This window comes from Oncorhynchus masou, chromosome 9 (genome assembly GCF_036934945.1).
Source record: "Oncorhynchus masou masou isolate Uvic2021 chromosome 9, UVic_Omas_1.1, whole genome shotgun sequence".
Lineage (NCBI taxonomy): Eukaryota > Metazoa > Chordata > Actinopteri > Salmoniformes > Salmonidae > Oncorhynchus > Oncorhynchus masou.
In genome coordinates this window covers 73,764,011-73,789,953 of record NC_088220.1, presented here as the reverse complement: position 1 = coordinate 73,789,953, position 25,943 = coordinate 73,764,011, and the positions used below count along the sequence as shown (strand labels likewise).

General features: G+C 51.1%; 1 protein-coding gene across 1 annotated transcript in view; it reads left to right on the top strand.

Moving 5' to 3' along the window:
* Nucleotides 1-25,943, top strand: part of LOC135545084 (calsyntenin-2-like) — a 496,007-nt gene that overhangs the window by 409,693 nt on the left and 60,371 nt on the right. The window lies entirely within an intron of this gene.

The window sequence follows — 25,943 nt, the reverse complement described above, 5'->3', positions numbered from 1 at the left end:
CGACTAGGTGACAATGGATATGCCTGTCATGGGTACCTTAGCACCCACGAGTCTGACAAGCTCCGTTTGGGCTCCATTTGTAGAGCAAATACGCAGGGTCAACATTTAGTGACCTAGAGAACAGAACAAGCTTTGTTTTACTTGTATTTAACACTCATTTAAGATCTGTAAGGGATTTTTGAATTGAATCAAAGTCAGGCTTAAGTTCACAAATGGCCTGGTGCACCGAGGTGGAACGGTGTTATGCATATTACTTAAATACAGGTAAAACCAAATTGAGCTTGTTTCTCAATATAAATACTTGAGTGCCTAGATTGATGACAAGTTCTCCTTCATAACGCAAATATAGAATCTGACTAAGAAGCTCAGATCTAAGATTTAAAAAACGTACATTGAAATAAAGCATGCCTCAGTATTGAAAAAAAACTTCTCCCTGCATTGGATTTTAGTGATGTTTACATGCAACAACCTCTGTTTTGAAACGCTTGGGCACAGTCTACCATTCCGCATTACGTTTTATCACAGGGGACATTTGAGAAGCAATCTTACAGAAACTGCCTGTCAGGACCTGGTTACGAACCTGGGTCTCCGCCGTGAGAAACAGTCACTTAACCAACTGAGCTACGAATAGTCAGCAGAACCCAGAAGATGAGGCAGACACAGCAGTACTTAAGACGGTGTATTTAATAAAGTAAAAAGGAGAAGTCCTTCAATACAAAAATGGTAAATCCAAAAGGTGGTAGGAATAGCACAAAAAAGCCTTAAGAGATACTCAAAAACAAAAACAGAATTCCACAAGAGCATCCACCGGAATCGACAAGAATACACAGAACACTAGGGCTGGGTGCTAACATACAAACACAGAGCACAGAACTGAGGGAAACTAAGGGTTTAAATACAATCAGCGGAAACGAGGCACATGTGCAAATAATAATGGGAATCAAGGGAAAAAACATGTGGAGAGCCAGACTCTCTGGCCGGGGCGCAGGGTAGGCCCGGGACGGCGACGTCTGTTGGCTTGTTGTTGGTACTTCTGTGAGGAACGCATAAGATTAAGACGGGTCTTCCTCCACATAAGCCGACAGCGTCTGACGAACTTCAAGGCTGAAGGCACTCTGACTTCTGCCTCCTGGTCCGGGAACAATGGAGGAGCATAGCCAAACTGACACTCGTGCGGGGACATACCAGTGGAGGAGGAGCGCAAGGTGTTGTGCGCGTATTCGGCCCAAACAATAAAGGATGACCATGTGTCACGAGTCATACATCGGAGGGTGGTTTCCAGCTCTTGATTCATCCTCTCTGTTTGGCCGTTGGACTCCGGATGGTACCCTGAAGATAGACTGGCAGAAGCCCCCATGAGTTGGCAGAAGGCCTTCCAAAACCTTGAGGCGAACTGGGGACCTCTGTCAGAAACCATATCTTGAGGAATGCCGAAGACTCGGAACACATGATTAACAACCAACTCAGCCGTTTCCTTGGCAGAAGGTAACTTAGTCAGAGGGACGAACCTGGCCGCCTTTGAAAACCTGTCGATTATGACTAGGATAGTAGTATTGCCATGGGATGGAGGAAGTCCAGTAATAAAGTCCAATGAGATATGGGACCAGGGTCTGTGGGGAACAGGTAAAGGGTGAAGGAGTCCTTGAGGGTGGAGGTGAGAAGATTTGCCCTGGTAGCACATGGGGCAGGCATTGACGAAAGTGGCAACGTCTTCTCTTATGGTAGGCCACCAGAACTTACGCTGGATGAACTCCAAGGTGCGACCTACGCCCGGATGACAGGTGAGGTGAGAGGAGTGCCCCCACAGAAGGACCTGAGTCCTCACTGCCTTGGGGACAAACAACCGATTGGTAGGACCTCCTTTCGGGTCCGGTTCGCTAGCTTGAGCACGTCTCACGGTATCCTCAACTTGCCACGAGATCGGAGCCACAATCTTAGCAGCAGGAAGGACAGGCATGTCTGTGTCATCTCGAATGGCAGGAGCGTAGACTCGGGACAGGGCATCCGGTTTGAGATTCTTCGACCCGGGCCGATAGGTGAGGATAAACTGGAATCGATTGAAGAAAAGAGACCATCTAGCTTGTCTAGAGTTCAACCGCTTCGCCTGCTGGATATACTCCAGATTTTTGTGGTCCGTAAGCACTTGAAACGGGTGAGAAGCCCCTCGAGCCAGTGTCTCCATTCCTTCAATGCCATCTTAACCGCTAGGAGTTCACGATCCCCCACATCGTAGTTCCTCTCAGTCGGGGTAAGCCGGTGTGAGAAGAAAGCGCACGGATGAAGCTTCTTGTCTTCACCCCTCTGAGACAGGACAGCTTCAACACCAACCTCTGATGCGTCTACCTCCACCACAAATGGTTCATCCGTAGTCGGTAGTATCAGGATGGGAGCAGAGAGAACGCGCTGCTTGAGTCCTTGGAAGGCCGTCTCAGCTTCTCTTCCCCACAAAAACCTTGCATTGCCACCCTTGGTTAAAGCTGAGAGAGGGGCTGCCACCAGGCTGAAGTTCTTGATGAACTTGCGGTAAAAGTTTGTGAAGCCCAGGAAACGCTGAACTTCCTTAACGGATTTGGGGGTGGGCCAATCCGCTACCGCCCCTACCTTCCTGGGGTCCATTTGGACTCGACCGGGTTCCACTACAAATCCCAGGAATTGTACTCGGGATGAATGGAATTCACATTTTTCCGGCTTAACGTACAGATGGCTGTCCAGGAGGCGTTTGAGTACTTGTCTGACATGCTTAGTGTGTTCTTGAAGGGAGCTCGAAAAGATGAGGATGTCATCCAAGTAAACGAACACAAATATGTTAAGCATATCCCTAAGCACATCGTTTATGAGCGCTTGGAACACCGCTGGGGCGTTGGTCAGGCCGAAGGGCATCACCAAGTATTCATAGTGACCAGTAGGCGTGTTGAAAGCGGTCTTCCACTCGTCACCAGGTCTGATCCGCACAAGATGGTATGCGTTCCGCAGGTCAAGCTTAGTGAAAACAACTGCTTCCTGGAGCAGCTCGAAGGCTGTGGCCATAAGGGGTAGCGGGTAACGGTTACGGACGGTTATGGCATTGAGTCCCCGGTAGTCGATGCAAGGACGTAATCCACCGTCTTTCTTGGCCATAAAGAAAAACCCTGCTCACGCCGGGGAGGTGGATGGACGCATGAGGCCTGCTTCCAGAGCGTCCTTGATGTAGGTATCCATAGCAGCTCGTTCGGGTGGAGATAGGGAAAAGATCCGACCCCTGGGGGGGCAAGTGCCCGGAAACAGGTCGATGGGGCAATCGTAAGGTCTATGGGGTGGTAGCATGGTGGCCCTCTGTTTGCTAAACACCAGTTTGAGGTCATGGTAACACTCGGGAACTCGGGTCAGGTCGATGGATTCTAAAGACTCGGGAGTAGAACTTGGGGAATTCTGGAAAATACAAGAAGCTTGGCACGTAGGACCCCACTGCTTGATAGTGCCCACAGACCAGTCGATGTGAGGGTTATGGCTGTGAAGCCAGGGGTATCCAAGGACGAGAGGGAACTCGGAACAGGAGATCAAATGAAAGTTCATCAATTCCTGGTGTTGTGAAACTGAAAGTCGCAAGGAGGTAGTGACATGAGTGACAAGTCCAGATCCCAAAGGGCTTCCATCCAATGTAGTGACCCTCATGGGTTCACTTAGAGGTTCAGAGGGAACGCCATTCTCCTTCGCCCAGACACCATCCATGAAGTTACCTGCGGCTCCAGAGTCTACCAAGGCTTGAAGGTGAAGCTTGTGGTTGTCCCAGGAGAGGGTGACTGGAATGAGCAGACGGGAGTTGGACGGATGGGAGGAGGTTATGTTTCCCGTTACAGTTCCCCCGGTCTGTACGGGACAGAGCGTTTCCCTGGAGCCCGGGACACGTGGAACGGAAATGGCCCGGTTTGCCGCAATATAGACAGCGTCGCTCCCTCATCCGGCGGTCTCTCTCAGCCTGGGAGATGCATCCAATCTGCATGGGTTCCGGTGGAGCCAGCGAGGATAAAGGTGGGGACTCGGAGCTGGGACTGATAGGGGCTAGAGGTCTAGGGTTGAGTTCTCTCTCTCAGACGCTGGTCAATGCGTGAGGCCAACTTGATCAGGGACTCGAGATTGTCCGGTGGTTCCCGAGTGGCCAGTTCATCTTGGATAGTGTCGGAAAGGCCTTTCAGAAAGCACACCGTGAGCGCCTCGTTGTTCCAACCACTCGCTGCTGCCACCGTGCGGAACTGGATGGCATAGTCCGTCACGCTGCGCCAACCTTGGTGGAGAGTCAGGAGCTGTTTGGCTGAGTCAGAACCACTGCTTGGGCCTTGAAACACTCGTTTGAATTCCTCAGCAAAGGCAGAGTAGCTGGCACAGCAGGAACTATGGGCATCCCACACAGCAGTAGCCCAGGCCAGGGATTTTTCCGACAGCAGGGTGATGATATAAGCGATCTTAGACCGGTCGGTGGGAAACGACGAGGGTTGTAGCTCAAAGGAGAGAGAACATTGGGTGAGAAACCCTTTACAAGCACTTGGATCACCTGAGAACCGTTGGGGAGGTGGAAGACGAGGTTCAGCCAGGGGGTTAACTGCCATGGGTACGTGAACCTGAGGTACTGGGACGGGAACTGTTGCCGGGGTAAGACGATCAGATATTTGCTTAATGGAAGTCAGCATCTCCGACAGAAGATGAGAATGTCTAGCCATTAAGGCCTCTTGCTGAACCAGGGCGGCTTCGTGGCGTTGGACAGTCTCCTGGTGGTGGGACAGCATGGCAAAAAGGTCCTGGGAACTGGCTGCCTCTGGGTTCATTTATGGCTCTGTGTTTCTGTCAGGACCCGGTTACGAACCTGGGTCTCCGGAGTGAGAAACAGTCACTTAACCAACTGAGCTACGAATAGTCAGCAGAACCCAGAAGATGAGGCAGACACAGCAGTACTTAAGACGGTGTATTTAATAAAGTAAAAAGGAGAAGTCCTTCAATACAAAAATGGTAAATCCAAAAGGTGGTAGGAATAGCACAAAAAAGCCTTAAGAGATACTCAAAAACAAAAACAGAATTCCACAAGAGCATCCACCGGAATCGACAAGAATACACAGAACACTAGGGCTGGGTGCTAACATACAAACACAGAGCACAGAACTGAGGGAAACTAAGGGTTTAAATACAATCAGAGGAAACGAGGCACAGGTGCAAATAATAATGGGAATCAAGGGAAAAAACATAAGGTCAAAAAGCACAATGGGGGCATCTACTGACCAAAACCCGGAACAACCCTGGCCAAATCCTGACACTGCCTCCATATTATAAGGACCCTGGGAAGGCTGAGTGTTGGAGGCCTCTTCCCCACCTGTTTCATTACAATATGTAACTTCATTAATAAGTTAAGAATCATACGTTACCAAACCTGTTCTCAGGAATGGATAACACTAGAGATCCCTTCAGTCTCCACAGGTTTGGGAAACTCTGCGTTTATTTTTTTTGCCCCTAATTTGTGGAACAATCTGCAGAGATCACTGCAGTTAGATGTGCTAGTGCATCTCAGGCAGCTTACATTATTATTGAGGACCTCAATGAAGTTGAATGTGATTGATTTTATTAAATATGTTTATTTTGTTATTGTGTGCTGAAATATATTGTTTTTTACAAATATGTGTGTATGTTGTTTTATTCCTCTATTTGTATACGAGTGTTTACAGGGCTCTATTGTAAAATAGATTTTGACTCTCAATGTTAAAATAAAGGTTAAATAAAAATACAAAATGTTGAAAGAGAAGTAGAGAAGGAGAACTGACATAGAAAGAGCTATAGTTGCTATTCACAAGGTGACCGCTCTCTCCTTTCCTTTCCTTTCCTTTCCTACTTCTTCTTCTGAATGGATTAGTTTTCTTTTTCATTTGCTTTGTTCTCCTCCTGCAAGCCATTCAATCCCACACAGGGCGGAGAGATGGGTTTGGTTTCATCTCGTCCATGACTCAAACACTACCTCTCACTCTCATTCTCTCCTCTTGTGTCTCAACTCCTCCTTGAAGTCACCTTGTTCTCAGAGCTCATCAATCTCTGTGTGGATCCCTTCACAAACATTGCTCCCTTGCCCTCCATCCTTCCTCGTCTCCTTGCCCCCTCTGTCCTTCCTCTTCATCTCCTCTCCTCTACTCTGTTCTTCCCTCCAGCCCTAATTTCTCTCTTCTCTTCTCTTCTCTTCTCTTCTCTTCTCCTTTCCTCACTGTCTCCTCTCCTCTCTCCTCTCCAGTTAATAGCCTTGCATTTGGTTCTGTCTTTCTCCTTTGTCTCTATTATTGCATATTATTTCCAATCCCCGTCCCCCTTTTGTGACTCTCTCCTACTAGCTTGCCAGTTTCTGTCTCTCTCAGGCCTTTTAGCAGTTGTTTTCTTAGTCTGCCAGTGCCCTCCACCTATCATTTGTTATGACTTTTCATCCCACTGCCTCTTCATCTCTTCATTTTCCTGCTCTCTCCCCCTCTCTCTCTATCTGGTCTTTGAAGTGAGAAGGGGACAGGTGTGGAGGCATGTCCCTTTAAGGACTGTAGCAGCGCTCCTGGAGTCAGACAGTAATAGAGAAGAGGAAGAAAGAGAGAGGGAGTGAGAGAAGACAGCACGGAGAGGAGAGGAGAGTGTTTTTGTTTTCTCCATACCATGGTGGGCCCAGGAGATGATGAGGGGTCTTTGATGTGCACGGTTTCAGCCCCTCTCTCTCTACTTCCCTCCCTCCTTCTCTCCCTTTCTTCCTCCCTCTATCCTTCTCTCTGCCTTTTTTCTTATCTCTGCCACACTGTCCAATTGAGTAGGCCCAATGTTGTTGTTTTCTCTCTTCTCTCCCCCCTTCTCTCCATCTCTATCTTTCTACCCCGCCCTTTCATTTTTATTGACTTGTTTCATTTCTTCTGTCTATCATTTTGCATGACAGGAGAGACATGACAGGATTTGAGAATTTTGAAGTTACACTTCCTGACAATTGTGCCACTGGGCACAGATGTCATTTCAACGTCTAAGTATTGGTTGTCAACTAATGTGAAATCAACAAAAAATGCAAAATTTCATTGGAAAAAAAAAAGACATTCCCATATGTTGATGACTTTTTGCAAATCCAATCAGTTTTCCACATTGATTCAACGTCATCACATTGAATTATGTTGTTGAAATGACGTGGTAACAACGTTGATTCAACCAGTTGGTGTGCTGTTGCATCCACACACCTGCTCCATTCTCTTGCCCCCACTCTCTCTCTCTCTCTCTCTCTCTCTCTCTCTCTCTCTCTCTCTCTCTCTCTCTCTCTCTCTCTCTCTCTCTCTCTCTCTCTCTCTCTCTCTCTCTCTCTCTCTCTCTCTCTCTCTCTCTCTCTCTCTCTCTCTCTCTCTCTCTCTCAACCACACACACACAAGATTAAATAACACACAGACACTCAGACAGACACTCAGACACACACACAGGCACTCAAACATAGACACACACAATCACACACACACACACAATCACACACATACAATCACAGAGACACTCACCGTTTTCCCTGTGGCACAACGCCTGTATAGACTGTAGCTGTGAACCAGTGCCGTGCTTGATAGCTGTTCCCTGAGCTAGAGTTTCTCCTGTCCCTCCCCGGCTAGTGCTTTCCATCACTCTGATGGTCTCTTCCTGCCATAACAGCTCGTGCTCTATCTCTCTCCTGCTGGCTGCTCACCAAACAGAGCACCGCAGCTGTTCTCCTCAACTTCACTGTTTTCAGGAGGGATATTATCTTTGGTGCTGACAACTCAATTCATTACCTGCTTTAACAACTCAGACAGCTTGCTATATTTATTTCTCTACTATAGTGGTAGTTCTTTTATCCGTTTTGGGTGTGATGTTGCATGCGTCGGGTGTTGGATGTTTTTGCATACCGAGTAGAACGATAAACACATCAGTCAACTGTAAAGATGACTTCATGGTTATTCTATTCCAGTTTTGCCATGGTTCACTCTACCAGGGTCGAATATGCATCACACTCTCAATACACACTATCTCTCTTCTCTCCTCTCTTTGCAGTCTGGTTAGTTGTTATCCTAAAGCCCCCCCCCCCACCCACTCTCCACTCCCTCTCTCTTCCTCCCTCTCCCCACTCCCTATATCTCCCTTTCTCTTCCTCCATCTCCCCACTCCCTATATCTCCCTCTCTCTTCCTCCCTCTCCCCATTCCCTATATCTCCATCTCTCTTCCTCCCTCTCCCCACTCCCTATATCCCCGTCTCCCCATTCCCTATATCTCCTTCTCTCTTCCTCCCTCTCACCACTCCCTATATCTCCCTCTTCCTCCCTCTCACCACTCCCTATATCTCCCTCTCCCCACTCTCTATATCAGAAACTGAGTGAAAAAGAAGAAGACAAAGACAGAGAGAGTGAAAGAGAGGGAGATAAAGTCTGACATGCTTAAAACATACCAACACTGAGAGACATACCAACACTGAGAGAGAGACATACAACACTGAGAGAGATATACAACACTGAGAGAGACATACAACACTGAGAGAGAGATATACAACACTGCGAGAGACATACAACACTGAGAGAGACATACAACACAGAGAGAGACATACAACACAGAGAGATACCAACACTGAGAGAGAGACATACAACATTGAGAGAGAGAGACATACAACACTGAGAGACATACCAACACTGAGAGACATACCAACACTGAGAAAGAGAGACATAACAACACTGAGAGAGATACCAACACTGAGAAAGAGAGACATACAACACTGAGAGAGAGACATACAACACTGAGAGAGATACCAACACTGAGAGAGAGACATACAACATTGAGAGAGAGAGACATACAACACTGAGAGACATACCAACACTGAGAAAGAGAGACATAACAACACTGAGAGAGATACCAACACTGAGAAAGAGAGACATACAACACTGAGAGAGAGACATACAACACTGAGAGAGATACCAACACTGAGAGACATACAACACTGAGAGACATACAACACTGAGAGACATACAACACTGAGAGACATACCAACACTGAGAGAGAGACATACAACACTGAGAGAGAGACATACAACCCTGAGAGAGAGACATACAACACTGAGAGAGATATATACAACACTGAGAGAGACATACAACACTGAGAGAGAGACATACAACACTGAGAGAGACATACAACACAGAGAGAGACATACAACACAAAGAGAGACATACAACACAGAGAGATACCAACACTGAGAGAGAGACATACAACATTGAGAGAGAGAGACATACAACACTGAGAGAGACAGACAACACTGAGAGACATACCAACACTGAGAGACATACCAACACTGAGAAAGAGAGACAACAACACTGAGAGAGATACCAACACTGAGAAAGAGAGACATACAACACTGAGAGAGAGACATACAACACTGAGAGAGAGACATACAACACTGAGAGAGAGACATACAACACTAAGAGAGATACCAACACTGAGAGACATACAACACTGAGAGACATACAACACTGAGAGACATACAACACTGAGAGACATACAACACTGAGAGACATACAACACTGAGAGACATACAACACTGAGAGACATACAACACTGAGAGACATACCAACACTGAGAGAGATACCAACACTGAGAGAGATACCAACACTGAGAGAGATACCAACACAGACAAACATACCAACACTGAGAGAGATACCAACACAGAAGATCATACCAACACTGAGACAGATACCAACACTGAGAAAGATACCAACACTGAGAAACATATCAACACCGAGAAACATACCAGCACTAAGAGACATGCCCACACTGAGAGAGATACCAACACTGAGAGACATACAACACTGAGAGACATACAACACTGAGAGACATACAACACTGAGAGACATACCAACACTGAGAGAGAGACATACAACACTGAGAGAGAGACATACAACACTGAGAGAGAGACATACAACACTGAGAGAGAGATATACAACACTGAGAGAGACATACAACACTGAGAGAGAGACATACAACACTGAGAGAGACATACAACACAGAGAGAGACATACAACACAAAGAGAGACATACAACACAGAGAGATACCAACACTGAGAGAGAGACATACAACATTGAGAGAGAGAGAGACATACAACACTGAGAGAGACAGACAACACTGAGAGACATACCAACACTGAGAGACATACCAACACTGAGAAAGAGAGACAACAACACTGAGAGAGATACCAACACTGAGAAAGAGAGACATACAACACTGAGAGAGAGACATACAACACTGAGAGAGAGACATACAACACTGAGAGAGAGACATACAACACTAAGAGAGATACCAACACTGAGAGACATACAACACTGAGAGACATACAACACTGAGAGACATACAACACTGAGAGACATACAACACTGAGAGACATACAACACTGAGAGACATACCAACACTGAGAGAGATACCAACACTGAGAGAGATACCAACACTGAGATACCAACACTGAGAGAGATACCAACACAGACAAACATACCAACACTGAGAGAGATACCAACACAGAAGATCATACCAACACTGAGACAGATACCAACACTGAGAAAGATACCAACACTGAGAAACATATCAACACCGAGAAACATACCAGCACTAAGAGACATGCCCACACTGAGAGAGATACCAACACTGAGAGAGATACCAACATAGAAAAACATACCAACACTGAGAGAGATACCAACACTGAGTGAGATACCAACACTGAGAGAGAGAGACATACAACACTGAGAGAGATACCAACACTGAGAGACATACAACACTGAGAGACATACCAACCCTGAGAGAGATAAAAACACAGAGGATCAGACCAACATTGGGAGAGATACCAACATTGAGAGAGATACCAACACTGAGAGAGATACCAACACAGAAAAACACACCAAGACTCAGAGAGATACCAACACTGAGAGTGATACCAACACAGAGAGAGATGCCCACACTGAGAGAGATACCAACACTTTGAGACATGCCAACACTGAGAGAGATACCAACACAGAGAAACATACCAACACTGAGACACCAACACTGAGAGACATGCCAACACAGAGAGATACCAACACAGAGAAACATACCAACACTGAGAGAGATACGAACATTGAGAGAGATACCAACACAGAGAGAGATGCTAACACTGAGAGATGCTAACACTGAGAGATGCCAACACTGAGAGAGATACCAACACTGAGAGACATGCAAACACAGATAGATACCTACACTGAGAGACATACCAACACTGAGAGAGATGCCAACACTGAGAGAGATGCCAACACTGAGAGAGATGCCAACACTGAGAGAGATGCCAACACTGAGAGAGATGCCAACACTGAGAGAGATACCAACACAGAGAAACATACCAACACTGAGAGAGATACGAACACTGAGAGAGCTACCAACACAGAGGATCATACCAACATTGAGAGAGATACCAACATTGAGAGAGATACCAACACTGAGAGAGATACCAAAACAGAAAAACATACCAACACTGAGATACCAACACTGAGAGAGATACCAACACTGAGAGAGATACCAACACTGAGAAACATACCAACACTGAGAAACATACCAACACTGAGAAACATACCAACACTGAGAGAGATGTCAACACTGAGAGAGATACCAACACAGAGAAACATACGAACACTGAGAGAGATACAAACACTGAGAGAGCTACCAACACAGAGGATCATACCAACATTGAGAGAGATACCAAAATGGAGAGAGATACCAACACTGAGAGAGATACCAACACAGAAAAACATACCAACACTCAGAGAGATACCAACACTGAGAGAGATACCAACACTGAGAGAGATACCAACACAGAGAAACATACCAACACTGAGAGAGATACAAACACTGAGAGAGCTACCAACACAGAGGATCATACCAACATTGAGAGAGATACCAACATTGAGAGAGATACCAACACTGAGAGAGATACCAACACAGAAAAACATACCAACACTCAGAGAGATACCAACACTGAGAGAGATACCAACACAGAGAAACATACCAACACTCAGAGAGATACCAACACAGGGAAGCATACCAACACAGAGAGATACCAACATTGAGAGAGATACCAACACCGAGAGAGATACCAACACAGAAATACATACCAACACTGAGAGAGATACCAACACTGAGAGAGATACCAACACTGAGAGAGATACCAACACTGACAGACATGCCAACAATAAGAGAGATACCAACACAGAGAAACATACCAATACTGATAGAGATACCAACACAAAGAAACATACCAACACTGAGAGAGATGCCAACACTGAGAGAGATGCCAACACTGAGAGAGATGCCAACACTGAGAGAGATACCAACACTGACAGACATGCCAACACTGAGAGAGATACCAACACTGACAGAGATAGTCTGGTCCTCCTTGTTGTACTGTTGCATCAGCTAGCTGCTGTGTGATTATTGTACCCTATGGGAAAACAGAGTGGCTTAAACCTGGTTTATTCCTTGTTACCCTCTGGAGGTCTGTCCAGCAGCAGGCAGCCTCAGCACCCACCCACCCCCAGCAGAGTCAGGGTCCGATGGGGACCGCCACATCCCCTTGAAGCCTGGAGGAAGTCATCTACCAGTCACACCACTCTCCCATGAGTCCCATGCTTTGAAATATTCAACTGTGGGAAGCGCCCAACAATAGAGGTGCCTTCAACTATATGTATGTTCTTATGAAAGTTTCTTGTCTAAATTCCAGACACTATCTTATCCTTTGCTGCATTTCACACAGACTTGTTAATCTAAGGCTTGACTACCATCGCAGTATCTCTGAATACACTGGTTGGGTACAACATGGCCAGCAGCTGTGGAATCTTCTAATTAGTACAATTTGGGCCGAATCTTGACTTGCTTTATACTATAGCTATGTCATGAACAGTTGCGCTCTGTATAGCCACAATAAGGTGGTGTTTTATATCACAGAAGCTGTAACGGTTGTCGTCTGGAGATAGAGAGGACCAAAGCCCAGCGTGGTTAGTGTTCATCATTTTAATGGAAAACTGAACAATTCAAAAACACAAAACAACAAAGTGACAACCGAAACAGTTCTATCTGGTGCAGTCACACAAAGTCTGAAAATAACCACCCACAAACCCCAACAGAAAACAGGCTACCTAAATATGGTTCCCAATCAGAGACAATGACTAACACCTGCCTCTGATTGAGAACCATATCAGGCCAAACAAGAAACCCAACCTAGAAACACAAAAACATAGAATACCCACCCAACTCACATCCTGACCAACTAAAACAAAGAAATAACACAAGAACTAGGGTCAGAACGTGACAGTACCCCCCCCTCCCCCCAAGGTGCGGACTCCGGCCGCAAAACCTGAACCTATAGGGGAGGGTCTGTGTGGGCATCTGTCCGCGGTGGCGGCTCTGGCGTTGGACGTGGACCCCACTCCACCATAGTCTTAGTCCGCTTCTGTGGCCTCCTAGGAACGGCGACCCTCGCCGCCAACCTAGGACTGGCAACCCTACTAAAGGGCCCCACTGGACTGAGGGGCAGCTCCGGACTGAGGGGCAGCTCTGGACTGATGGGTAGCTCAGGACTGAGGGGTAGCTCAGGACTGAGGGGTAGCTCAGGACTGAGGGGTAGCTCAGGACTGAGGGGTAGCTCAGGACTGAGGGATAGCTCTGGACTGAATGGCAGCTCCGGACTGAATGGCAGTACCGGACTGAATGGCAGTACCGGACTGAATGGCAGTACCGGACTGAAGGGCAGCTCCGCTGGCGGCTCCTGGCTGGCTGGCGGCCTGGCGTCTTCTGGCTGGCGGCTCTGGCGGCTCCTGACTGGCTGGCGGCTCTGGCGGCTCCTGGCTGGCTGGCGGCTCTGGTGGCTCAGACTAGACTGGCGGCTCTGGCGGCTCAGGACAGTCTGGTGGCTCTAGCGGCTCAGGACATACTGGCGGCTCTGGCGGCTCAGGACAGACTGGCGTCTCTGGCGGCTCAGGACAGACGGGAGACTGGCGGCTCAGGACAGACGGGAGACTCTGGCGGCTCAGGACAGACGGGAGACTCTGGCGGCTCAGGACAGACGGGAGACTCTGGCGGCTCAGGACAGACGGGAGACTCTGGCGGCTCAGGACAGACGGGAGACTCTGGCGGCTCAGGACAGACGGGAGACTCTGGCGGCTCAGGACAGACGGGAGACTCTGGCGGCTCAGGACAGACGGGAGACTCTGGCGGCTCAGGACAGACGGGAGACTCTGGCGGCTCAGGACAGACGGGAGACTGGCGGCTCAGGACAGACGGGAGACTCTGGCGGCTCAGGACAGACGGGAGACTCTGGCGGCTCAGGACAGACGGGAGACTCTGGCGGCTCAGGACAGACGGGAGACTCTGGCGGCTCAGGACAGACGGAGACTCTGGCGGCTCAGGACAGACGGGAGACTCTGGCGGCTCAGGACAGACGGGAGACTCTGGCGGCTCAGGACAGACGGGAGACTCTGGCGGCTCAGGACAGACGGGAGACTCTGGCGGCTCAGGACAGACGAAGCGCACTGTAGGCCTGGTGCGTGGTGCTGGCACTGGTGGTACCGGGCTGGGGACACGCACCTCAGGGCGAGTGCGAGGAGCAGGAACAGGGAGTACTGGGCTCTGGAGATGCACAGGAAGCCTGGTGCGGGGGGCTGCCACCGGATAGACTGGACCGTGCAGGCGTACTGGAGCTCTTGAGCACCGAGCCTGCCCAACCTTACCTGGTTGAATGCTCCCCGTAGCCCGGTCAGTGCGGCGAGGTGGAATAGCCCGCACTGGGCTATGCAGGCGAACCGGGGACACCATGCGTAAGGCTGGTGCCATGTACGCCGGCCCGAGGAGACGCACTGGAGACCAGATGCGTAGAAACGGCTTCACGGCACCTGGCTCGATGCCCACTCTAGCACGGCCGATACGAGGAGCTGGAATGTACTGCACCGGGCTATGCACATGCACGGGGAACACCGTGTGTTCCACCGCATAACACGGTGCCTGCCCGGTCCCCTCTCTCTCCGGTAAGCACGGGAAGTTAGCTCAGGTCTCCTACCTGGCCTCGCCACACACCCCGTGTGCCCCCTCCAATACATTTTTGGGGCTGCCTCTCGGGCTTCCAGCCGCCCTGCCGTGCTCGCTCCTCATAATGCCGCCTCTCTGCTTTTGCTGCCTCCAGCTCTGCTTTGGGGCGGCGATATTCCCTGGCTCTGCCCAGGGTCCTTTGCCGTCCAACTCGTCCTCCCCATGTCAATTCCTCCTTCTTGCGCTGCTCCTGCTGCCGCTGCCTGTTACCACGCTGCTTTGTCCTGTTGTGATGGGTGGTTCTGTCACGGTTGTCGTCTGGAGATAGAGAGTACCAAAGCGCAGCGTGGTTAGTGTTCATCATTTTAATGGAAAACTGAACAATTCAAAAACACAAAACAACAAAGTGACAACCGAAACAGTTCTATCTGGTGCAGATACACAAAGACTGAAAATAACCACCCACAAACCCCAACAGAAAACAGGCTACCTAAATATGGTTCCCAATCAGAGACAATGACTAACACCTGCCTCTGATTGAGAACCATATCAGGCCAAACAAGAAACCCAACCTAGAAACACAAAAACATAGAATACCCACCCAACTCACATCCTGACCAACTAAAACAAAGAAATAACACAAGAACTAGGGTCAGAACGTGACAGTACCCCCCCCTCCCCCCAAGGTGCGGACTCCGGCCGCAAAACCTGAACCTATAGGGGAGGGTCTGTGTGGGCATCTGTCCGCGGTGGCGGCTCTGGCGTTGGACGTGGACCCCACTCCACCATAGTCTTAGTCCGCTTCTGTGGCCTCCTAGGAACGGCGACCCTCGCCGCCAACCTAGGACTGGCAACCCTACTAAAAGGCCCCACTGGACTGAGGGGCAGCTCCGGACTGAGGGGCAGCTCTGGACTGATGGGTAGCTCAGGACTGAGGGGTAGCTCAGGACTGAGGGGTAGCTCAGGACTGAGGGGTAGCTCAGGACTGAGGGGTAGCTCAGGACTGAGGGGTAGCTCAGGACTGAGGGGTAGCTCAGGACTGAGGGATAGCTCTGGACTGAATGGCAGCTCCGGACTGAATGGCAGTACCGGACTGAATGGCAGTACCGGACTGAATGGCAGTACCGGACTTAAGGGCAGCTCCGCTGGCGGCTCCTGGCTGGCTGGCGGCCTGGCGTCTTCTGGCTGGCGGCTCTGGCGGCTCCTGACTGGCTGGCGGCTCTGGCGGCTCCTGGCTGGCTGGCGGCTCTGGTGGCTCAGACTAGACTGGCGGCTCTGGCGGCTCAGGACAGTCTGGTGGCTCTAGCGGCTCAGGACATACTGGCGGCTCTGGCGGCTCAGGACAGACTGGCGTCTCTGGCGGCTCAGGACAGACGGGAGACTGGCGGCTCAGGACAGACGGGAGACTCTGGCGGCTCAGGACAGACGGGAGACTCTGGCGGCTCAGGACAGACGGGAGACTCTGGCGGCTCAGGACAGACGGGAGACTCTGGCGGCTCAGGACAGACGGGAGACTCTGGCGGCTCAGGACAGACGGGAGACTCTGGCGGCTCAGGACAGACGGGAGACTCTGGCGGCTCAGGACAGACGGGAGACTCTGGCGGCTCAGGACAGACGGGAGACTCTGGCGGCTCAGGACAGACGGGAGACTCTGGCGGCTCAGGACAGACGGGAGACTCTGGCGGCTCAGGACAGACGAAGCGCACTGTAGGCCTGGTGCGTGGTGCTGGCACTGGTGGTACCGGGCTGGGGACACGCACCTCAGGGCGAGTGCGAGGAGCAGGAACAGGGAGTACTGGGCTCTGGAGATGCACAGGAAGCCTGGTGCGGGGGGCTGCCACCGGATAGACTGGACCGTGCAGGCGTACTGGAGCTCTTGAGCACCGAGCCTGCCCAACCTTACCTGGTTGAATGCTCCCCGTAGCCCGGTCAGTGCGGCGAGGTGGAATAGCCCGCACTGGGCTATGCAGGCGAACCGGGGACACCATGCGTAAGGCTGGTGCCATGTACGCCGGCCCGAGGAGACGCACTGGAGACCAGATGCGTAGAAACGGCTTCACGGCACCTGGCTCGATGCCCACTCTAGCACGGCCGATACGAGGAGCTGGAATGTACTGCACCGGGCTATGCACATGCACGGGGAACACCGTGTGTTCCACCGCATAACACGGTGCCTGCCCGGTCCCTCTCTCTCTCCGGTAAGCACGGGAAGTTAGCTCAGGTCTCCTACCTGGCCTCGCCACACACCCCGTGTGCCCCCTCCAATACATTTTTGGGGCTGCCTCTCGGGCTTCCAGCCGCCCTGCCGTGCTCGCTCCTCATAATGCCGCCTCTCTGCTTTTGCTGCCTCCAGCTCTGCTTTGGGGCGGCGATATTCCCCTGGCTCTGCCCAGGGTCCTTTGCCGTCCAACTCGTCCTCCCCATGTCAATTCCTCCTTCTTGCGCTGCTCCTGCTGCCGCTGCCTGTTACCACGCTGCTTTGTCCTGTTGTGATGGGTGGTTCTGTCACGGTTGTCGTCTGGAGATAGAGAGGACCAAAGCGCAGCGTGGTTAGTGTTCATCATTTTAATGGAAAACTGAACAATTCAAAAACACAAAACAACAAAGTGACAACCGAAACAGTTCTATCTGGTGCAGATACACAAAGACTGAAAATAACCACCCACAAAACCCAACATAAAACAGGCTACCTAAATATGGTTCCCAATCAGAGACAATGACTAACACCTGCCTCTGATTGAGAACCATATCAGGCCAAACAAGAAACCCAACCTAGAAACACAAAAACATAGAATACCCACCAAACTCACGTCCTGACCAACTAAAACAAAGAAAAAACACAAGAACTAGGGTCAGAACGTGACAGAAGCACAATGGAACAAGACATGTATGTCTCACCATAGACATCAGTGGGACATCATGTTGATTACTGAAATCTTTATAAGAGAGTAAAATTGGCCCAATGTGGGCAGTTTACACTGGCTGATGCATGTCCAGACAGTATGCAGTAGACAGTAGGGGTATATCCTATGCTAACTCATCCAGGCTAATGCTATAGGTTATCGCAGGATAAGCCTGACAGCAGATCAAAGAGCAGTAGAGCAGGGCCGTGTCTGTCTGCCAGAGAGCAATTACAATGAATCACAACCAGGGCAACGAGTAGCCCCAGGGAGAGGGGGAGGAAAAGAGAGAGAGCAAGAGAGGAGAGTTAAAAGAAACGTGCATAGTGAGAGAGGGAGGAGAAAGCAAGAGAGAGAGAGAGATGATGCAGGGATAGGAAGAGAGAGAAAGGGAGGGAAGAGAGAGAGGGGGCAGGAGAGGACACCTGAGAAGTACGCATGGAGGGGCTGCTGGAGAAGGCTGGCTGTAGACTATCGGCCTGTAGGCCTGGGTACTTTGGAGTGAAAGCGTGGCTTGCCACTCAGTCCCATAGTATACTGTATGGAGCTGCAGGGTCCTCACCCTCCTTTACCCTACCAGCCAGAGACAGACAGGATCAAGTCTCCAAGGCATCCAACAACTGTCTGGAGAGCAGTGATATCCCATACAGAGTGGCAGAGCTACCCCCTAGAGAGTGGCAGAGCTACCCCCTAGAGAGTGGCAGAGCTACCCCCTAGAGAGTGGCAGAGCTACCCCCTAGAGAGTGGCAGAGCTACCCCCTAGAGAGTGGCAGAGCTACCCCCTAGAGAGTGACAGAGCTACCCCCTAGAGAGTGGCAGGACTACCCCCTAGAGAGTGGCAGAGCTACCCCCTAGAGAGTGGCAGGACTACCACCTAGAGAGAGAAGGACTACCCCCTAGAGAGTGGCAGAGCTACCCCCTAGAGAGTGGCAGGACTACCTCCTAGAGATTGGCAGGACTACCCCCTAGAGAGTGGCAGGATTACCTCCTAGAGAGTGGCAGAGCTACCCCCTAGAGAGTGGCAGGGCTACCCCCTAGAGAGTGGCAGGGCTACCCCCTAGAGAGTGGCAGGACTACCTCCTAGAGAGTGGCATGACTACCTCCTAGAGAGTGGCAGAGCTAACACCTAGAGAGTGGCAGGGCTACCCCCTAGAGAGTGGCAGAGCTACCCCCTAGAGAGTGGCAGGACTACCCCTAGAGAGTGGCAGAGCTACCACCTAGAGAGTGGCAGGACTACCCCCTAGAGAGTTGCAGATCTACCCCCTAGAGAGTGGCAGGGCCTCCCCCTAGAGAGTGGCAGGACTACCTCTTAGAGAGTGGCATGACTACCTCCTAGAGAGTGGCAGAGCTACCCCCTAGAGAGTGGCAGGACTAACCCCTAGAGAGTGGCAGAGCTACCCCCTAGAGAGTGGCAGAGCTACCCCCTAGGGAGTGGCAGGGCTACCCCCTAGAGAGTGGCAGGACTACCCCATAGAGAGTGGCAGGACTACCTCCTAGAGAGTGGCAGGACTACCCCCTAGAGAGTGGCAGGACTACCCTCTAGAGAGTGGCAGGACTACCCCCTAGAGAGTGGCAGGCCTACCTCCTAGAGAGTGGCAGGACTACCCCCTAGAGAGTGGCAGGACTACCCCCTAGAGAGTGGCAGGACTACCTCCTAGAGAGTGGCAGGACTACCTCTAAGAGAGTGGCAGGACTACCTCCTAGAGAGTGGCAGGACTACCTCTAAGAGAGTGGCAGGACTACCTCCTAGAGAGTGGCAGAGCTACCTCCTAGAGAGTAGCTGGACTACCTCCTAGAGAGTGGCAGGACTACCTCCTAGAGAGTGGCAGGACTACCCCCTAGAGAGTGGCAGGACTACCTCTAAGAGAGTGGCAGGACTACCTCCTAGAGAGTGGCAGGACTACCTCTAAGAGAGTGGCAGGACTACCTCCTAGAGAGTGGCAGGACTACCTCCTAGAGAGTGGCAGGACTACCTCCTAGAGAGTGGCAGGACTACCTCCTAGAGAGTGGCAGGACTACCTCTAAGAGAGTGGCAGGACTACCCCCTAGAGAGTGGCAGGGCTACCCCCTAGAGAGTGGCAGGACTACCTCCTAGAGAGTGGCAAAGCTACCCCTTTGAGAGTGGCAGGGCTACCCCCTAGAGAGTGGCAGAGCAACCCCCTAGAGAGTGGCAGGGCTACCCCCTAGAGAGTGGCAGGACTACCTCCTAGAGAGTGGCATGACTACCCCCTAGAGAGTGGCAGAGCTACCACCTAGAGAGTGGCAGGACTACCCCCTAGAGAGTGGCAGAGCTACCCCCTAGAGAGTGGCAGGGCTACCCCCTAGAGAGTGGCAGAGCTACCACCTAGAGAGTGGCAGGACTACCCCCTAGAGAGTGGCAGAGCTACCCCCTAGAGAGTGGCAGGGCTACCCCCTAGAGAGTGGCAGGACTACCCCCTAGAGAGTGGCAGAGCTACCCCCTAGAGAGTGGCAGGGCTACCACCTAGAGAGTGGCAGGACTAACCCCTAGAGAGTGGCAGGGCTACCCCCTATAGAGTGGCAGAGCTACCCCCTAGAGAGTGGCAGGGCTACCCCCTAGAGAGTGGCAGGACTACCCCCTAGAGAGTGGCAGGACTACCTCCTAGAGAGTGGCAGGACTACCCCCTAGAGAGTGGCAGGACTACCCCCTAGAGAGTGGCAGGACTACCCCTAGAGAGTGGCAGGACTACCCCCTAGAGAGTGGCAGGACTACCCCCTAGAGAGTGGCAGGACTACCTCCTAGAGAGTGGCAGGACTGCCTCCTAGAGAGTGGCAGAGCTACCCCCTAGAGAGTGGCAGAGCTACCCCCTAGAGAGTGGCAGGACTACCACCTAGAGAGTGGCAGGGCTACCCCCTAGAGAGTGGCAGGACTACCTCCTAGAGAGTGGCAGGGCTACCCCCTAGAGAGTGGCAGGACTACCCCCTAGAGAGTGGCAGGACTACCTCCTAGAGAGTGGCAGGACTACCCCCTAGAGAGTGGCAGGACTACCCCCTAGAGAGTGGCAGGACTACCCCCTAGAGAGTGGCAGGGCTACCCCCTAGAGAGTGGCAGAGCTACCCCCTAGAGAGTGGCAGGACTACCCCCTAGAGAGTGGCAGGGCTACCCCCTAGAGAGTGGCAGGACTACCCCCTAGAGAGTGGCAGGACTACCTCCTAGAGAGTGGCAGGACTACCCCTAGAGAGTGGCAGGACTACCTCCTAGAGAGTGGCAGGACTACCTCCTAGAGAGTGGCAGGACTACCTCCTAGAGAGTGGCAGGGCTACCTCCTAGAGAGTGGCAGGACTACCTCCTAGAGAGTGGCAGGACTACCTCCTAGAGAGTGGCAGGACTACCTCCTAGAGAGTGGCAGGACTACCTCCTAGAGAGTGGCAGGACTACCTCCTAGACAGTGGCAGAGCTACCTCCTAGAGAGTGGCAGAGCTACCCCCTAGAGAGTGGCAGGACTACCTCCTAGAGAGTGGCAGGGCTACCCCTAGAGAGTGGCAGAGCTACCCCCTAGAGAGTGGCAGGACTACCACCTAGAGAGTGGCAGGACTACCCCTAGAGAGTGGCAGGATTACCTCCTAGAGAGTGGCAGGACTACCCCCTAGAGAGTGGCAGGACTACCCCTAGAGAGTGGCAGGGCTACCCCTAGAGAGTGCCAGGACTACCTCCTAGAGAGTGGCAGGACTACCCCCTAGAGAGTGGCAGGACTACCTCCTAGAGAGTGGCAGAGCTACCCCCTAGAGAGTGGCAGGACTACCTCCTAGAGAGTGGCAGGACTACCTCCTAGAGAGTGGCAGGACTACCCCTAGAGAGTGGCAGGACTACCCCCTAGAGAGTGGCAGGACTACCCCCTAGAGAGTGGCAGGACTACCTCCTAGAGAGTGGCAGGACTACCCCCTAGAGAGTGGCAGGACTACCCCCTAGAGAGTGGCAGGACTACCTCCTAGAGAGTGGCAGGACTACCTCCTAGAGAGTGGCAGGACTACCTCCTAGAGAGTGGCAGGACTACCTCCTAGAGAGTGGCAGGACTACCTCCTAGAGAGTGGCAGGACTACCTCCTAGAGAGTGGCAGGACTACCTCCTAGAGAGTGGCAGGACTACCTCCTAGAGAGTGGCAGGACTACCCCCTAGAGAGTGGCAGAGCTACCCCCTAGAGAGTGGCAGGACTACCACCTAGAGAGTGGCAGGACTACCCCCTAGAGAGTGGCAGGATTACCTCCTAGAGAGTGGCAGGACTACCCCCTAGAGAGTGGCAGGACTACCCCCTAGAGAGTGGCAGGGCTACCCCCTAGAGAGTGCCAGGACTACCTCCTAGAGAGTGGCAGGACTACCCCCTAGAGAGTGGCAGGACTACCTCCTAGAGAGTGGCAGAGCTACCCCCTAGAGAGTGGCAGGACTACCTCCTAGAGAGTGGCAGGACTACCTCCTAGAGAGTGGCAGGACTACCCCCTAGAGAGTGGCAGGACTACCTCCTAGAGAGTGGCAGGACTACCTCCTAGAGAGTGGCAGGACTACCTCCTAGAGAGTGGCAGGACTACCCCCTAGAGAGTGGCAGGACTACCCCCTAGAGAGTGGCAGGACTACCTCCTAGAGAGTGGCAGGACTACCTCCTAGAGAGTGGCAGGACTACCCCCTAGAGAGTGGCAGGACTACCTCCTAGAGAGTGGCAGGACTACATCTAAGAGAGTGGCAGGACTACCTCCTAGAGAGTGGCAGGGCTACCCCCTAGAGAGTGGCAGGGCTACCCCCTAGAGAGTGGCAGAGCTACCCCCTAGAGTGTGGCAGGACTACCTCCTAGAGAGTTGCATGACTACCTCCTAGAGATTGGCAGAGCTACCCCTAGAGAGTGGCAGGACTACCTCCTAGAGAGTGGCAGGACTACCCCCTAGAGAGTGGCAGGACTACCCCCTAGAGAGTAGCAGGACTACCCCCTAGAGAGTGGCAGGACTACCTCCTAGAGAGTGGCAGGACTACCTCCTAGAGAGTGGCAGAGCTACCCCCTAGAGAGTGGCAGGACTACCTCCTAGAGAGTGGCAGGACTACCTCCTAGAGAGTGGAAGAGCTACCTCCTAGAGAGTGGCATAGCTACCCCCTAGAGAGTGGCAGGACTACCTCCTAGAGAGTGGCAGGACTACCTCCTAGAGAGTGGCAGAGCTACCTCCTAGAGAGTGGCAGGACTACACCCTAGAGAGTGGCAGGACTACCTCCTAGAGAGTGGCAGGACTACCTCCTAGAGAGTGGCAGAGCTACCCCCTAGAGAGTGGCATGACTACCTCCTAGAGAGTGGCAGGACTACCGCCTAGAGAGTTGCAGGACTACCCCTAGAGAGTGGCAGGACTACCCCCTAGAGAGTGGCAGGACTACCCCCTAGAGAGTGGCAGGACTACCCCCTAGAGAGTGGCAGGACTACCCCCTAGAGAGTGGCAAGACTACCCCCTAGAGAGTGTCAGGACTACCTCCTAGAGAGTGGCAGAGCTACCCCCTAGAGAGTGGCAGAGCTACCCCCTAGAGAGTGGCAAGACTACCCCCTAGAGAGTGGCAGAGCTACCCCCTAGAGAGTGGCAGAGCTACCCCCTAGAGAGTGGCAGGACTACCTCCTAGAGAGTGGCATGACTACCTCCTAGAGATTGGCAGAGCTACCCCCTAGACAGTGGGGCTACAGTATATTTTCTACTAGTCATCTCTACTATGTGGCTGTTTGCATGTTGGCGTGTGTGTGTTGACCTCTGCGCTTGGCAGCCACTGAATGTGTGAGATTTGGTGCAGTGCTCATCATGTCCTAACTGAGGTGATAGCTCACCCATCTGCTGTCCTAGCAGGAGCACCATCAGAAGTGCGTTCAGCCCCACTCAGAGCTCTCAGCCCCCGTCTGACAGACACTCTGCAAGGGGGCTATTAAACCTCCATCAGCTTTTCCAAAACCACAACCAATGGGCAGACCCAGCAGAAGCCTTTATACTGTAACTGCCTCACAACAGTAATTATGTTCTCCTTATAAAGAAAGAGCTGAGTGAGCGTCTTGTGCTTATGTTTATCTAACAACCCCTTCTTATATCTCCCCTTTTCGCTCTCTCCCTCTCTCTTTCTCCCTATCAATTCATTTCAAAGGGCTTTATTGGCATGGGAAATATATGTTTACATTGCCAAAGCAAGTGAAATAGAAAATAAAAAATTGTGAAATTAACAATATAAAATTAACAGTAAACGTTACACTCACAAAAGTTCCAAAGGAATAGAGACACTAGAAATGTCATATTTTGTCTGTAAACAGTGTTGTAACTATGTGCAAATCGAGCAACCAATAAAAAACAAACACCATTGTAAATACAACATAAATATGGGTTGTAATTACAAAGGTGTTTGTTCTTCACTGATTGCCCTTTTCTTGTGGCAACAGGTCACAAATCTTGCTGCTGTGATGGCACACTGTGGTATTTTCACCCAGTAGATATGGAAGTGTATCAAAATTGGATTTGTTTCAAATTCTTTGTGGGTCTTTTTTATTATTTTTTTTATTCCACCTTTATTTAACCAGGTAGGCTAGTTGAGAACAAGTTCTCATTTGCAACTGCGACCTGGCCAAGATAAAGCTTAGCAGTGTGAACAGACAACACAGAGTTACACATGGAGTAAACAATTAACAAGTCAATAACACAGTACAAAAAAAGGGGAGTCTATATACATTGTGTGCAAAAGGCATGAGGAGGTAGGCGAATAATTACAATTTTGCAGATTAGCACTGGAGTGATAAATGATCAGATGGTCATGTACAGGTAGAGATATTGGTGTGCAAAAGAGCAGAAAAGTAAATAAATAAAAACAGTATGGGGATGAGGTAGGTGAAAATGGGTGGGCTATTTACCAATAGACTATGTACAGCTGCAGCGATTGGTTAGCTGCTCAGATAGCACATGTTTGAAGTTGGTGAGGGAGATAAAAGTCTCCAACTTCAGGGATTTTTGCAATTCGTTCCAGTCACAGGCAGCAGAGTACTGGAACGAAAGGCGGCCAAATGAGGTGTTGGCTTTAGGGATGATCAGTGAGATACGCCTGCTGGAGCGCGTGCTACGGATGGGTGTTGCCATCGTGACCAGTGAACTGAGATAAGGCGGAGCTTTAGCTAGCATGGACTTGTAGATGACCTGGAGCCAGTGGGTCTGGCGACGAATATGTAGCGAGGGCCAGCCGACTAGAGCATACAAGTCGCAGTGGTGGGTGGTATAAGGTGCTTTAGTGACAAAACGGATGGCACTGTGATAAACTGCATCCAGTTTGCTGAGTAGAGTGTTGGAGGCAATTTTGTACATGACATCGCCGAAGTCGAGGATCGGTAGGATAGTCAGTTTTACTAGGGTAAGTTTGGCGGCGTGAGTGAAGGAGGCTGTGTTGCGGAATAGAAAGCCGACTCTTGATTTGATTTTCGATTGGAGATGTTTGATATTAGTCTGGAAGGAGAGTTTACAGTCTAGCCAGACACCTAGGTACTTATAGGTGTCCACATATTCAAGGTCGGAACCATCCAGGGTGGTGATGCTCGTCGGGCATGCGGGTGCAGGCAGCGATCGGTTGAAAAGCATGCATTTGGTTTTTCTGGCGTTTAAGAGCAGTTGGAGGCCACGGAAGGAGTGTTGTATGGCATTGAAGCTCGTTTGGAGGTTAGATTTCACAGTGTCCAAGGACGGGCCGGAAGTATATAGAATGGTGTCGTCTGCGTAGAGGTGGATCAGGGAATCGCCCGCAGCAAGAGCAACATCATTGATATATACAGAGAAAAGATTCGGCCCGAGAATTGAACCCTGTGGCACCCCCATAGAGACTGCCAGAGGACCGGACAGCATGCCCTCCGATTTGACACACTGAACTCTGTCTGCAAAGTAATTGGTGAACCAGGCAAGGCAGTCATCCGAAAAACCGAGGCTACTGAGTCTGCCGATAAGAATATGGTGATTGACAGAGTCGAAAGCCTTGGCAAGGTCGATGAAG